This window comes from Strix aluco, chromosome 21 (genome assembly GCF_031877795.1).
Source record: "Strix aluco isolate bStrAlu1 chromosome 21, bStrAlu1.hap1, whole genome shotgun sequence".
In the NCBI taxonomy this organism is placed as follows: Eukaryota; Metazoa; Chordata; class Aves; order Strigiformes; family Strigidae; genus Strix; species Strix aluco.
The window spans coordinates 10,169,192-10,182,331 of record NC_133951.1 but is presented as its reverse complement, the minus strand read 5'-3'; the positions used below and the strand labels follow the sequence as shown (position 1 = coordinate 10,182,331).

General features: G+C 48.3%; 1 non-coding gene across 1 annotated transcript; it reads right to left on the bottom strand.

Annotated features, from left to right (window-relative positions):
• Positions 1-10,719: 10,719 nt before the first annotated feature.
• TRNAT-CGU (transfer RNA threonine (anticodon CGU)) lies at positions 10,720-10,791 on the bottom strand. Its single transcript has one exon. It is a non-coding gene; the product is annotated as a tRNA-Thr (tRNA).
• Positions 10,792-13,140: the final 2,349 nt, after the last annotated feature.

Below are 13,140 nucleotides of genomic sequence, written 5' to 3'. Positions count from 1 at the left end.
CTCCCGCCCCTGCGCCGGTACAAACGCTGGGAGACCCTCGGCCGCACTGCACGCCCTGGGGATCGCCCCGGCGGGGGTCGATCAGCGCGTGGCGGGCCCCCCCTCCGCAAGTCGCGCAAGTCGCCCACAGCCAACATCGCCCCGTGTGTGCAGCCCTCTCCCGCGGGCCTCGGCGCAGCCATGCGGGGGACACGCTCTGCCCTCCCGCGCCTTTTCGCGCAGGTACCCAGTAAAGCCGGTGAACGCCCCTGGGTGACCGAGAACACCTGGGACCAAAGCACAGCTACACAGTGCACACAGTCTAGAACTAGAAAGGTCTTGTAAAGCCCCACTCATTTACCCACAAAGTTAAAAAAGTGTTTTAAGGAAATACCGCAATGCCCTCAGTAATGCAAGGTCAAGTCAGAAGGGACAGCTGAAATGCCATGAAAAAGGAATTTTCTTTCTTCCTGCTTTTGGGTCTTGCATTATTCCTCTGCACATCCTCGCCTGCATCATGTTTTTCAGCATTCTGGGCTTTTTGGAATGAAACTTTTATATACCATGGATACCAACCCAGAGTGTACAGGCCCTGCCCACAGGTTATAGAGGGTTGGACAGGTACTGCACCTCCCTTTAATCTTTCCTACAGATCCTCCAAATGCCAAACTGTGGAAAAGGGGACAAAACACACTCCCCATCCCCAAAAGCTTCAGCTCTTTCCATGGCCATACCCCTGAACAGCTTACTCCAGCCCAATAGCAAAGTGGTGACCAGTCCAGCAGCATGTTGAAGCCACCATAAACATAAGGAATGGTTTGCAAGGTTCTGTCCTACAAAGAGAGAGGAGATCACACACTGTTCGTGCGAGATGTCAGCAATCAAACTGATGTTCACCAAAGATCACAGCAGGAACACAGCTCCATCGAGTTGAGCAGCAGGCCCACAAGAGATGCAGACTAGCTTGAGTTTATGTGATGGGACGGCATTACCAACGCATGGGAATGTCTCCATCATTTCTTCTGTACCTGGTAGAAAAACCTCAGCTAAGCAAGAAGCTCCAAACTGGGCTTCAACAGCTAAAGCTAACAAAAATCAAAGCCAGCATCCAGAGGACTCATCTTTTAAATATTTGGGTTCAGCAGGACACAGATGCCCATCCCTGCTGTCTACACTGAATTTTTTCCCGTGTCTATATAGAACCCACACAAGACGGACACATGTATGCAGGCTGCACTAGAAGCCTTTGCGTGCCCAGAGCTTTACGGTATCAGCATCATTATGGACGTGGCAAGTGACTCTACCTGGCTTGTGTGGATAGAACGCGACAGCGAGAACTTGAACCAATCTGTCGTCTAACTGCTCTCGATCAACACTGCGAAGCCATCCTCTACACAGAAGAACGTGTTCCTTGGCTGGAAGCCTGATGAATATTTAGAGCCAAGGAACATGTTGTTTAAAGCCGATGGTAGAATGCAAAGTGAATCATGGACCATGGGCAAAAAGGTTTGAAAGAGGGAGAAGTTGTATGAGCATTTTGGAAATACGGCATAGAAATTAAAAATTTCATGACCATCTGGAATGGTGACACCCAATAATTTGTTCTGCAGTGATGATGCCCAGTGAGTACTGGCAGAAATGAAGACTTCCAAAAACTGTGTAAAAGACACTAACCTTTTCTCTGGTGAAGGCCTGGATGCTGTAGAAATCACTTGGGTTGAATGAGAAAAGGCCTCAACAGCTTTTAGAAATTAAAAGACTGTTACTCTTACAGAGACTACAAGTTACATCTGCCAACCTCTTATTCTCATTTTTTTTTTTTTAAATACTGTTCTTTGGCTGTATCAAAGAGCTGCTCATAACACCACAGACCAACGCTGAACACAACAAATTCATAGCAAATAATGTATCTATGTGTAAGCAAATAATGCACCTACATGTATGGAAGGAAGAGCGTGAGCCAGGGAATGGAGGAGTTTCTTCCTAATTAAAGCTGATGGCATACTGCTTAGCTGATGTCCTGACCAACTGTTTAAATTTGCTATTTTCAGCAGCCTCATACATGTTGCCTCTTGTCTTCGTCTTGTCCCCACTGGTACTGATGTGAAGCGCCTCTTAATTTCCATGAGAGCAGGGCAAGACTTTCACACGCTTTTGCCCAGCAGGAGCTCTCATGCAGGGAGCCCAATCCCATGAGCTGTGCTCAGCTGCCAGCAGCCCGCTCCCACTTCCACTGACGGCACTGGCAGCCCTTTGGTGGTAACTGGATAAGGCACATTTCAGGCAAGTCTTCCCTTGGCAGGAGGCACTTCCGTACCTGAGAAGGTCAGGTCTTTGGACTTCATCTCCCCTCACAAATACCTGCTGGCTGCTCTCCATGGTGTGCAGAACCCCTGTGCTGGGAACGCATGACTACAGCCCCTGCCTGGATGGGAGCTGGGAAGAGGATTAGCTCTGCATTCAGTTCAGATGTAATCACAAGCATATCAAGTTGTAAAGCATCACAACTTTCACAGTTCTAAAAATAAACATAAGCAGTTTGTTTCAAGCCGTTTGGCAGCCAAAGGGCTAATATATTAATAACATTAGACCAACAATAGCCCAGAACAATAACTACGGAACAATAGATTCTATCACTTCTCAAAATAGCCCCGTTTGGAAAAAAGAAAGCATTTTTACAAGTGCCACGAACCAGATGTAGTAGCTTCTTTATAGGTCTTCACAAAGGCCTCACAACGTGAAAGACTGGCACGATACCTCAAAGTCAGTAGGCAGCTTCTGTGAGTGGGAGACTGGACTGCATGTTGGGGACTGGGACACACTTAGACCCGGTGGATGCAGTTTGGTCTAGTTGAATGCATGCATTAATCTGAGTTTTTCTTTCTCCATCCTGCCTATGCTTATGCAATACCTTTCTCTGCAAGTAGATCCATTGATTTGTTAACTTTCCAGCGTGTGGTACTAAGCAGAATGTAAGCAAGTGTGGCTTGTAGCCAACAGCTTGGTAGTTCGGCACCAGACCTCGTTGACAAAGAGACTGGATTGTCAAAGGAGTTAAACTTGAACACAATGTAGCGAGAGATATAATTGATGGCACAGGATGAAATTCGTTAGTCTTCACCCAAAAATATGAATCCATGCTGGATATCCTGAGTCAGAACTTTTTTTTTTTTTTAAAATCAGAACAACAGGAATAGCAAGTTTATGACTACAAGTTCTAAAACGCACAGATATGATGTACTGCAAGGAGCTGGCCTGACCCCATGTACCTCTGCAGGAACACCGAGCAGCCAAGTCCTTTAAAGATTTATAGAAACTGCAGTCCTTCTGAGATCTTTACTGCGACCTGGTTGTTCAGCTCTGAGCACCCACATAACGCCAGTGAGCTCCAGCCTCCGGTCACCACTCAGACATGGTCCGGTTCTCTGCTCACTGGCCAAGGCTCTGCCCATCCAAAGAACCTCTGGCAAATTGTCAGTACAAGATTAATGCCCCACCATAAATGGGGCCTTCATATTTAAAGCATGTGTGCTTGTGTGTATATGGGGGAGAGGAGAAAATCACAGGACTAACGAGCTATGATTAAGCTCAGAAATAATGGCTTCCTGTTCAAACACAGAGCTATGTCTCCTCTTAGTACAACTACCTCATCCCCAATTGTGTCTATTAAAGACAATTACTGGGGGAGACAGATATGTGTAACCAGATGTGGAAACAACGGTCATGTTATGCACAGTGCCATATGCAGTTTAAATTCTTTGGGGCTGAACAAGTTACATATAAAAAAAAAATTGTGTGTGTGTGTTTGTGCACAGAGGAGCAGCTGTCAATGGGGAAATCCCCTTAGCCCACTTTAATCCTATGTTCCACAATCCCCAGGGATTAAACAAATGCACTAACATTATTTACTGTAATGCTCCCTCCCTGGGGGGCTTCAGTCCATGAAATCCACTCCATCATTTGCAAGTTCCAGTTGTGAAATAAGCTGCACACATTCTATATTTGGTAGCTCACAAGTACTCTCTTAGTTGGGCCCGGAGTGATGAAAGGACGGGAGTCAGGAATTCAGCTCAAGCAGAGGCTCACAGGGAGCGGGCTCGGGCTTGGAGTGGGAGCTCATTTCTCACTGCACAGGTCTTACATGGGCACCAAGGCACTGCAGTGACTGCCGAGAGGGGACAGTGTTTGCAGGACTATACAAGGTGCTTTCTTAAAATTAAAGATGCTGCCACAGTATTATTCCTCCCATCTACGCGCTGGGAGTATGAAACGAGGTTTTAAAACCAGCTACGCCAGTAAAGCTTCATATGCCTCCTATTTTCCTTGTCCTATTATGAAATATGTGTTTGAACTTGAATACAATCCCTGTGAAATTAGTGACAACGATTCCATTGATTCAGATGCACAGTCCTCACAGTCCCAGTAAGGCTGTGACAATGCAAACTGCACAACGCCATCAAACTCTTATGACTATCTGGGCTCAACTGACGGTCACAGTGCCCAGCAATAACATACAAAAGTTTCGGGCTGGAGCTCCCAAGAACCCTCTAACATATTTGCAATGCTAGCTGATTGCTCCATCTCTTGCTTGAGCTTCCTGTCTAAGTTTATTATAGCTTCTTCAAAGACAGTAAACATTAGATTCTATATTAGGCTGTCCTTGCCTTGAATTCATATACAGTTTAAAATCTTCAACTTAGATTATTGTACCAACTCAGCACTGCAGGTTGAATTACAGCTGCCACAAATGAGATGGCAAACCACAGTCACGGGGAGCATCACCCTGAAGAAGCCACTACTGTTAGTACAGGGGCACGTTTGGCCCTGTGTCTTTCAGGCAGCAGCAAACAGTACAAACTTCAAAGGCAAAGGAGTTTCACAGAATCACAGAACAGTTGAGGTTGGGAGGGACCTCTGGAGGTCACCTGGTCCACCCCCTGCTCAAGCAGGGCCACTTAAAGAAGGCTGCCCAGGGCTGCATCCAGACGGCTTTTGAGTATCTCCGAGGATGGAGACTCCAAAACCTCCCTGGGCAACCTGTTCCAGTGCTCAGTTCACCCCCACTTGATGTTCAGACGGAACCTCCTGTGTTTCAGTCTGTGCCCTTTGCCTCTTGTCCTGTTTGTTGATGCTTTTTGCACTGCTGACATGATGTCTCAGGCTGGACTCCGAAGCCTGGCTTTGTCACCCAAATCACCAGGCCAGTGCAGCTGTATTGTGCTGAATGCAAAGGAAATTATTCTCCATAATATGAGATTCATATGAGGACTAGTAGTTCAGAAGCTATATTAATATTAATCCAACATCTGACTCTGCTACCGTGGCACTGCATTTACAAACATATAATTTCATCAGCTCCAATATAATTTTTTTCCAATTTACACCAAGGTCATAATAAGTAAAAGCTATACTCATGTTACTGCCCTTCATGGTGCAACAGCTTCCTGACTGCGGTAAACTTCACTCAGTGGTAAATGCAGGAAGGTACTCACATGGATAAGGAGAACCCCCGTGCACACACCCTCCAGGCCTGGGCTCTGAGCCTCTCTTTCTTTCATGCAGTTTACAGTCAGGAACATGAATAAGCACCTGAGAGAGAAAGAGGGAGAGGCACAGGGCTTCTGTGACCAGCAGGCCCCATGCTGCTGAGGTCACAGACTGTGGAGGAGATGAGATTAGAAATCTCCCATCCATCCCCCTAGCTCCTCCTTCCCTGCATAACTGAAGTTTATTTCAGACATGCTGTCTGGAGTGTCAACTGGCATCTTCTGGGCTTCACAGAAGCCCTTGCTGCCATTCAGCACTACTTTTTCCATTTAAATTCTGTTTTCACGGGTTCCCTTGGGAAAGCAAGGCACCAAACACTGCTTCACACTATGCCTGCACGGCAGTAAGGACTCCCACTCCCTCTCCTGGGTGCCCACTGAGCTCAGTCACAAAATCCCTCTGCCACCACTCATGATGTTACACCTTGTTTTCAGAGGAGCAGCAGCATGCTGTGCTGATCCTTTCATTCATCTTGGTCATGAAGGCACACCTGGTACCTTTCATTAATATTTAATTATAGATGACAGCAGCATTCTCAGGACTGGATCTCTGTAAAACTTGCTACTCCTGTACCAAAGCAAAAATACAACTGGGATCCTCATGGAGGAACTTCACAACTGCTCCCCTCCTCATGTGGGGGAGGGGACACCAGTAACTCTGCCCCTTGAACACAGCATGAGGAGACTTGCTTTGCCTTTCCTACAGTTGCCATAAACAGAGTTTTCAAGGGGGGAAAAATTTCCTATCTCACCGTCATTTTTTAAAATTACCGAATACTGCAGCATTCAATGGATTACTATTCTCAAACACGTACCTGCTCCTCCAGCAGAACAAATCGAGTAATTTCTGTTTCTGCTTGAGCCTTCGGCATGCAGACAAAAACATTTTTTATTCATCAGTGGTAAAAGGCTACAGCCATTTGACTTTAAACACAGACATGCTTCTGGGCTCTCTTCCAGGAAGTCTGTGTCACCCAGGCTTTAGATCGATATGTTTGTCTGCAAAGTCACCCTTTTGATCTGTAATTTTTCATTTTGACACAAGAAATGCCTTTTGGTCAAACTTCAGCAGTCCATTAAATTCCAGGCATAATGGAAATGGGAATCGCATTGCTATAGCCATGTGAAGATTTCCACAGTTTGGGGTTTATTTGCTCACGGGTTAATTTACTCAGCCAAATATTTGGGATTCAGACAATACTGCAAATACTGTTCTCCTGCCTCATCCGAGATCACTGCCTCCTCCCCAATTGTTTGTTGGTGGTCTCACCAGCAGTCGCAGCTTTATAAAATACTTTGTACATTTAGTTGTCTAATCTGCAGGAAACGTTACACAGTTTTGTATTGCAGATGCTGAGCATCCTCCCAGTTTGGCCCTGTCGTTCACCGTGTACAAAGGCAGGGCCCCGCCTCTGAGAGCGAGGGCTGTCGCCAGCACATGGCCCAGCTGGCTCGGGCAGCCTGGTCACCCCTGGCACACCGCGCTCTATTTGCACAACTCGGCACATGGCTTTTCTTTCGAAGTTCAAGGTTTCATGACTTGGGTGGTTGGGGTTTTTTTTCCCCCCCTTTTTTTTTTTTTTTTTTAAGGAAAAAAAAAGGTGTCAGCCATCCCATGGAGGAATATCCAAAAAACAAGAGAGATAGGAAGACAATCCAACACATTATTAACAGGACAAGCGGGTCTGAACAGGCTTTGGGACAATCCCCCTGCCCAGCTCCACACAGCAAGGTCTGAGCAAGGCTTTCGAATGATCTCACTACTATTTCTGAGCCAGACTCACAGCTCCTCCTGTGTTGCTAACACACTGGTTTTCAGTCGCTGAAGCCTGACCCTAGGGAGGACGTGACAGACACTCAGGAGAGTTGCAAAGCACTGAAAATGTTATTATAATCTGAACATTATGCTTTTAGTCCCCATTCACATCTTACCTTTCAAAAGCAAGCATTTTCTGTCAGCCTCTCAAAAATACATATAATACACAATTCAGAAATACCGCTGTTATAATTGATTCATTTTTACACTTATTTTAAAGGGGTCATGAAGATGTCTGGATTCTGAATAACTGGTTTGTCAGACCAGAAAGGTCAGGAAATTCTGTATCTAAATATGGCCACAATTCTCAGCAGTAACACATCTTTTAAGTACATTAATTGTAATGTGTTTTTATTAGGTAATTAAAAGGGGCCTCATTTTAATCCTCATTTAATAACTTCTCATTTAATAGAGGTGTTATATTCAGAGGGACACTGCTCAGCATTTTCTGGAATAAAATCAAAGGTCTTAAAACAACTCAAATGGGGCATCTAAAAATTTTTATGGTTTTGGTCAGGACTTGTGTCCAAAATATACAACTCTCCCTCACCCACCAAAAAAACCCCAAACCAAAACCATCTCCAGCACAGCTAAGATCAGATCATAAGCATCTTGATTAAAGTTCATTGGGACTTCAGGTCTTTAGCTATTAAATGAAAGCCAAAACCATATTTATTGCCTCAGTGAGTGCAAAGAGGGGGCTAGGAATTTGGGAGGCGAGAGAGCATGTGATCTGCCTCAACACAACCCTGCCGTGACAGGAGCCCCCACAGAAAATGAAGGTTCAGAGACACCAAAGAAAGGGGAGCAAGGAGAACCAAAAGCCCCAGCAGTGCCTGCACCAGCAAGTCAGGAGGGGAGGGAGCAGCAGGATCAGCTCTGCTTAGATGTGATGAGCAGGACATTTTATATGGATTTTATTTTTAGGCTGGACTTTGCTCGCACACAGGGTTGGCTGACACAGCCTTGTTAGCATGAGTGGCTCTCTGCTAATTTAAATCAGTTGGGGTCTAGCTGTTGATTTCCAGCTTTGTTAACAAACCATGCAGTGCTCCTGTCCCAGGCAGGCCAAGCGCAGCACACACGCCAGGTGACAGACACACACGTGGGGCCGGACTTTCACATCCTCAGCTCCTGCTGCAAGAAGTCCCTGTTATCTTAAGCAACCCGCAGCCTCCACTCTTGCTGAGCCAGGGCTGTTAGTATTTCTTCTCCAGGAGGCTCAGCACAGCATCTTGCCCTCGTGTAAACTTTACACGTGAGCCTGGAGGCACAGCTCCATTCCTTCTAATAAGCCAGCCAGAACTTTTCAGAGGTGACAAACTGCTGCGAAAGCTTTACCTGTTGAAATGTGGTATTTATAGCAAGGCCTCCACCCATGCTTTGCTGTACCGGGACACGTCCTTGGCTTCCTCTGGACTTTTTTGACTACTACAACCAACAAATCATTTTTCCAGTTGTAGTTTGGGGGTGAGCAGGGGCCTGTATTGCACACCAGGACTTGCTGTGCTGAGCAAAACCAACAGCCCTAAAAAGATGGTCCTGAAGACCGAAAAAAACCCCATGCCCTCAGATCAGTGTGTCTGTGAAGAGCTGGGGAGCCTTGAAGACAACAACGTGAGCAGGATGGCACACGCAGACCTGCACGTCACCGAACAGAAAGGATGCAGGCAGGTGAGCTTGTTCCAAGGGTGAAGATGCACAACAGCAGTCCTGGTACGGAGCTTTCCTGTGGGCCCCTCCCTGAGGAGCTGGGCAAAGACCCTGCAAAGGACCTTCCTCACAAGACACCTGGGGATTGGAAGCGAATATTCCAGTTCTGCAGAGACTGAAGTTAAGCAACTGGTAAGCTGCCTGGATGTGTTATGGCCACAGAGAACAGTGATGCCAGAGCTTTATTGAAATATCTGGCTCTTAGTTCTGGGTTCGTGGCACACGTTTGGGCAAGACTCAACTGCTCGGGTTTACGGGATGGCAAGCCTGTTTCAGGGAGGACCTCGGTTTCACAATTGGTTTCAACCAGAAACAAACCCACAGAATTCTGAAATTCTCTGCAAAAGCTGCAAAACGGCTTTTGAATCATTGGAAACATTTTGGTTTGACATTCTGATATGAGACACTGTAGAATTAAAAAAAAAAAAGTCAAAATAGGGTGTTTTAAAGCTGGAACTTCCATCCTCAAAAGCCTCCAACAAACCTGACAGGATTTTGACAGCACTGTATTTTCCAAGTAAAATTATGTCCACATTTTTCTAAACAAGATCTAAACTGCATTTCGTGTTTTTATATCAAAACGTACTATGGCTTTTTTTGTGGCTTGTACAATCTGTATAATCTTTTTGTACAAACTTTCTCAAACACCTTACACACACACACACACTTTCAATACCTGTTGAGAAAGACAAACAGCCTCCTACTCAGACAGTCCCAGGCTAAGTGTGGCACATTAAACAGCAAAAATCAGCTTTTTCTAAGTATTAAAGGAAGCAGCTAGTTTTTTTGGAAGAGGCTCCTCAGCTCTTCCCAGATACCTGGCTATTGTGATTTTGCAGTGAAATGACTCTATTCTTTACATATTTTAAGCTGCCTGAAAGCAGTAATAATCAAAGTGATGTTATACAGAGCCAGCAGAAATGCCCCTGCGCATGTGTAAAGCTTCGCACGTCTTCATGTATTAAGAACCAAGTAATCAAGGTCAGTTCTGGCGTAAACGGTACAACTGCACTAAGCTTTTCATAGCTGTATTTGTTTATTCCAGGATCCGGCTCCCCTCTACCAATTAAGGATTATGTGAGAATTACATCAAAACCAGCACCTATAAAGTAACAGCAAGAGGGATTCATCGCTTCCAAGCTCACCATACTTCCTCCACAGCAACGCGGTGCAAACATCAGCTTTATTTTAGCTAGGACTCATTGCATTCAAGACGACCGTCCCGAAGCAAACACGGAGAAATCCCTCCTGTGAGACAGTGGTTTCCGCGCTCGCTGGGCACCGGTGGGACGCACCGGAGACCGTGTCCGCATTGGGCCGGGGGGGGGCCCGGGGCGCAGGGCCCTTGCCCCCGCAGCCAGGCTGCACGCCGGGTGGGAGCCTGACAGCCCACGGACGCCACCCGTGAGCTCCCCACCAGCTCTGTGGCAGAAGACCCGTGGGGACCGCGGCCACCCCACTGGGTCCACGGTGGAAATCCACGGGGGGCTGCGGCCGCCCACTGGGCCTGTTGCCCCACTCCCCGGGTTCCGCAACGGCGGGGCTCCCTGGGGATTGAGCGGGGCTCCGCAGCTGGCGGCACCCAAAAAAAAAAAGGAGCCGCAAACGAGGCGGCGTCCGCGGCCTCCCCGCCGCGGGGCTGCCAGCGCACCGCGCTGCCTCGGCAGGCACGGACGGGGTTCGAACCCGCGATCTTCGGTTTACGAGACCGACGCCTTACCACTTGGCCACCGCGCCTGACGGGCTAGCAGCACCCGCGCGCCGCCAGTGGAAGCCAGCGAGCCGCCTGCGCACCCCGGGGAGCCGCCGCCGGCGGGACGGGGCGGGGCACCGGCGCCCCCCCCCAGCCCCGGCCCCCCCCTGGTGCCCCGGTGCGGCTCGCGGTGGTTCCTGTAGGCACGTGCGGGCGCGGGGCGGGGCACCGGGAACGGGCGACGACACGGGAGCGCGGGCGGGGCGCGGCTCAGCGCGGCCCCCGTCGGCTGCCGGGGACCGGGGGGCCGGGCCCTTCCCCGGTCGCGGGGCGCAGCGGCCCCCCAGGTCCCCGCCCCCAGGCTGGAGGCAACCGGGGAGTCCCCCCGGGCGGCTCTGCCCCGCGGGTCTCGCCGCCATCACCCCCCCAGGGCAGCGCCGGTGCTCAAAAAAGACCGCGAAACTGTTGGTGAACGTTTGTTTTTCTTTCTCCTGGTTTACAACAAGCGATGTTTCTGGTGACAGAGCGAAGCTGCGCATCGCTGCACAAACACGGCCTTGCCTACGGAAACAAACAGCTGTTCTGTGTGAAAAAACCCGGCCGCTAAGCGCCCTGCTGCTCTCCAGGGTCCGGCGCCTGCGAACGGCAGAGTGTGCGGGCCCCAGCCCCCAGGTTCGGGGGGGAAGGAGCCTTCTTCCCCCCCAAAACGAGGACAGCGGGCGCCAGCCCCGCTGGCTGCTCCGTCCCGCGGCGGGACCCAAGGCGGGGCCGGGCTGGGGCTCCCCGGGCCCACCACAGCTCCCGCCCTGCCCCTGCCCTGCCGCGCTGCCTCCCATCGCCCCGAGAGCCAAGCAACAGCGTTTCCACCCCTTCCCTCGGGACGGTATCGGGCAATCTAACATGGGTTTGTGTCAGGAGGTGTTTCCTGATATTCAAACTGAATTTTCACATTTTACTTCAATCCCATTATCTTCTGTTTACATAGTAAAATCATAATAGCATAAATCATAAATACAATACTACATTATTAATATTTCCTTCTTTGGGTTTCCAGCTACCAAATATTTAATCTTATGGCTAATGCTTGGTTAAAACCCAAGAAATGAATCAGCTCTCATTTTTATCACCACTAGCTGTAGGGCAAGAGGGAAGAATTTGAAGGATGTGGTTTTGAATCATTTAGCTTTGCATTGAAATTTCTCATTCTGGTTTCTTGTTTTCAACCATTGCTGGGCAGCAGAAACTAATCAGGTATTTTTTGGCTTACATACTCCTCCTGAAAAACACAAACCAAACCAACCAACCAACAAGAAAATAATAAAAAAAAATCATCAAGGCACAGTTAGAACCTACTACCAATCTGACATTATATAATCTCTCTTTTTACTATCTGTGAATCTGTAACTAGGCACCACTGTCTGTTTAATCAGATTCGAGTTACACAACCTTTATTACAAGAACACATACTGCATTTGCAATGTGCTCCTTGCACAAATAAATAAAACACGTGAGGTCTGAACAGCTCAATCCAAAGAGGAATAGTTGCTTTCCTAAAGGTAAGTCCCATTTTTAGGTGTTAATACAAACATTGTGCCAAATATTTCCAAGCCGGTCTCTGATGCTAGGGATTACTTTTTCGATGCTACAGTCACTTGGGAGGCCAGCACTCCGGCGATACCCAGAGGCTGAAAACAGTAGGATGGCAGGAGCTGTTGGGGTTCTTTTTCAGACACGTCCTGCACCCTCCATGGCCGTGGACTTTGCGTTTCAGGTGGCTGGTGTTTAACTACATCCCTCTGCACACAGCAGCCCTGGCAGCACTCCTCCTCCCTCCCCAGCTCTGGCAGCAGCGATGCGAAGAGCCCGGCCATTCTCTGCTGGGGGAATGCTCTGCTGCACCCACCGCCCGGCCCTGCTACTCCCCTGGGGGGAGGGCTGCTGAGGAGGGGGCTTCAAGGCTGCACCTTTAACCCACCCTTATACTGTATTTCCACAAATGAAAGCAAACTCCTCTGCTGCTGCTGCTTTTATTCAGGGCAACCCCCAAATTCATTGCTTTGCACAGTCAGTGCTCGGCTCCTTAGTCCATGCTTCGACCCAGGCTAAAGGACAGGCTTGGTCAGGGGTTATTTCTTTGTTGCTCAGGACAAGTGCTCAGGCAGACCAGAGAATTACTGAAGGGCTGAGAGCAACCCTGCCCAGTGACCATTCAGGTTTTAAAAAAAAAAAAGCCTGAGCACATTAAGAAAAGCCACACAGTGGTCAAGAGAGACAGTGTTTCATAAAACACAACCTGCAATTTGCTTGCCTTACAGTACAACAGGGAAAGAGTGAACACAGCCTTTCAGCAGCTAAGTTCCATTTACCTCATTTGGTGGCGCAGCCCAGTTATC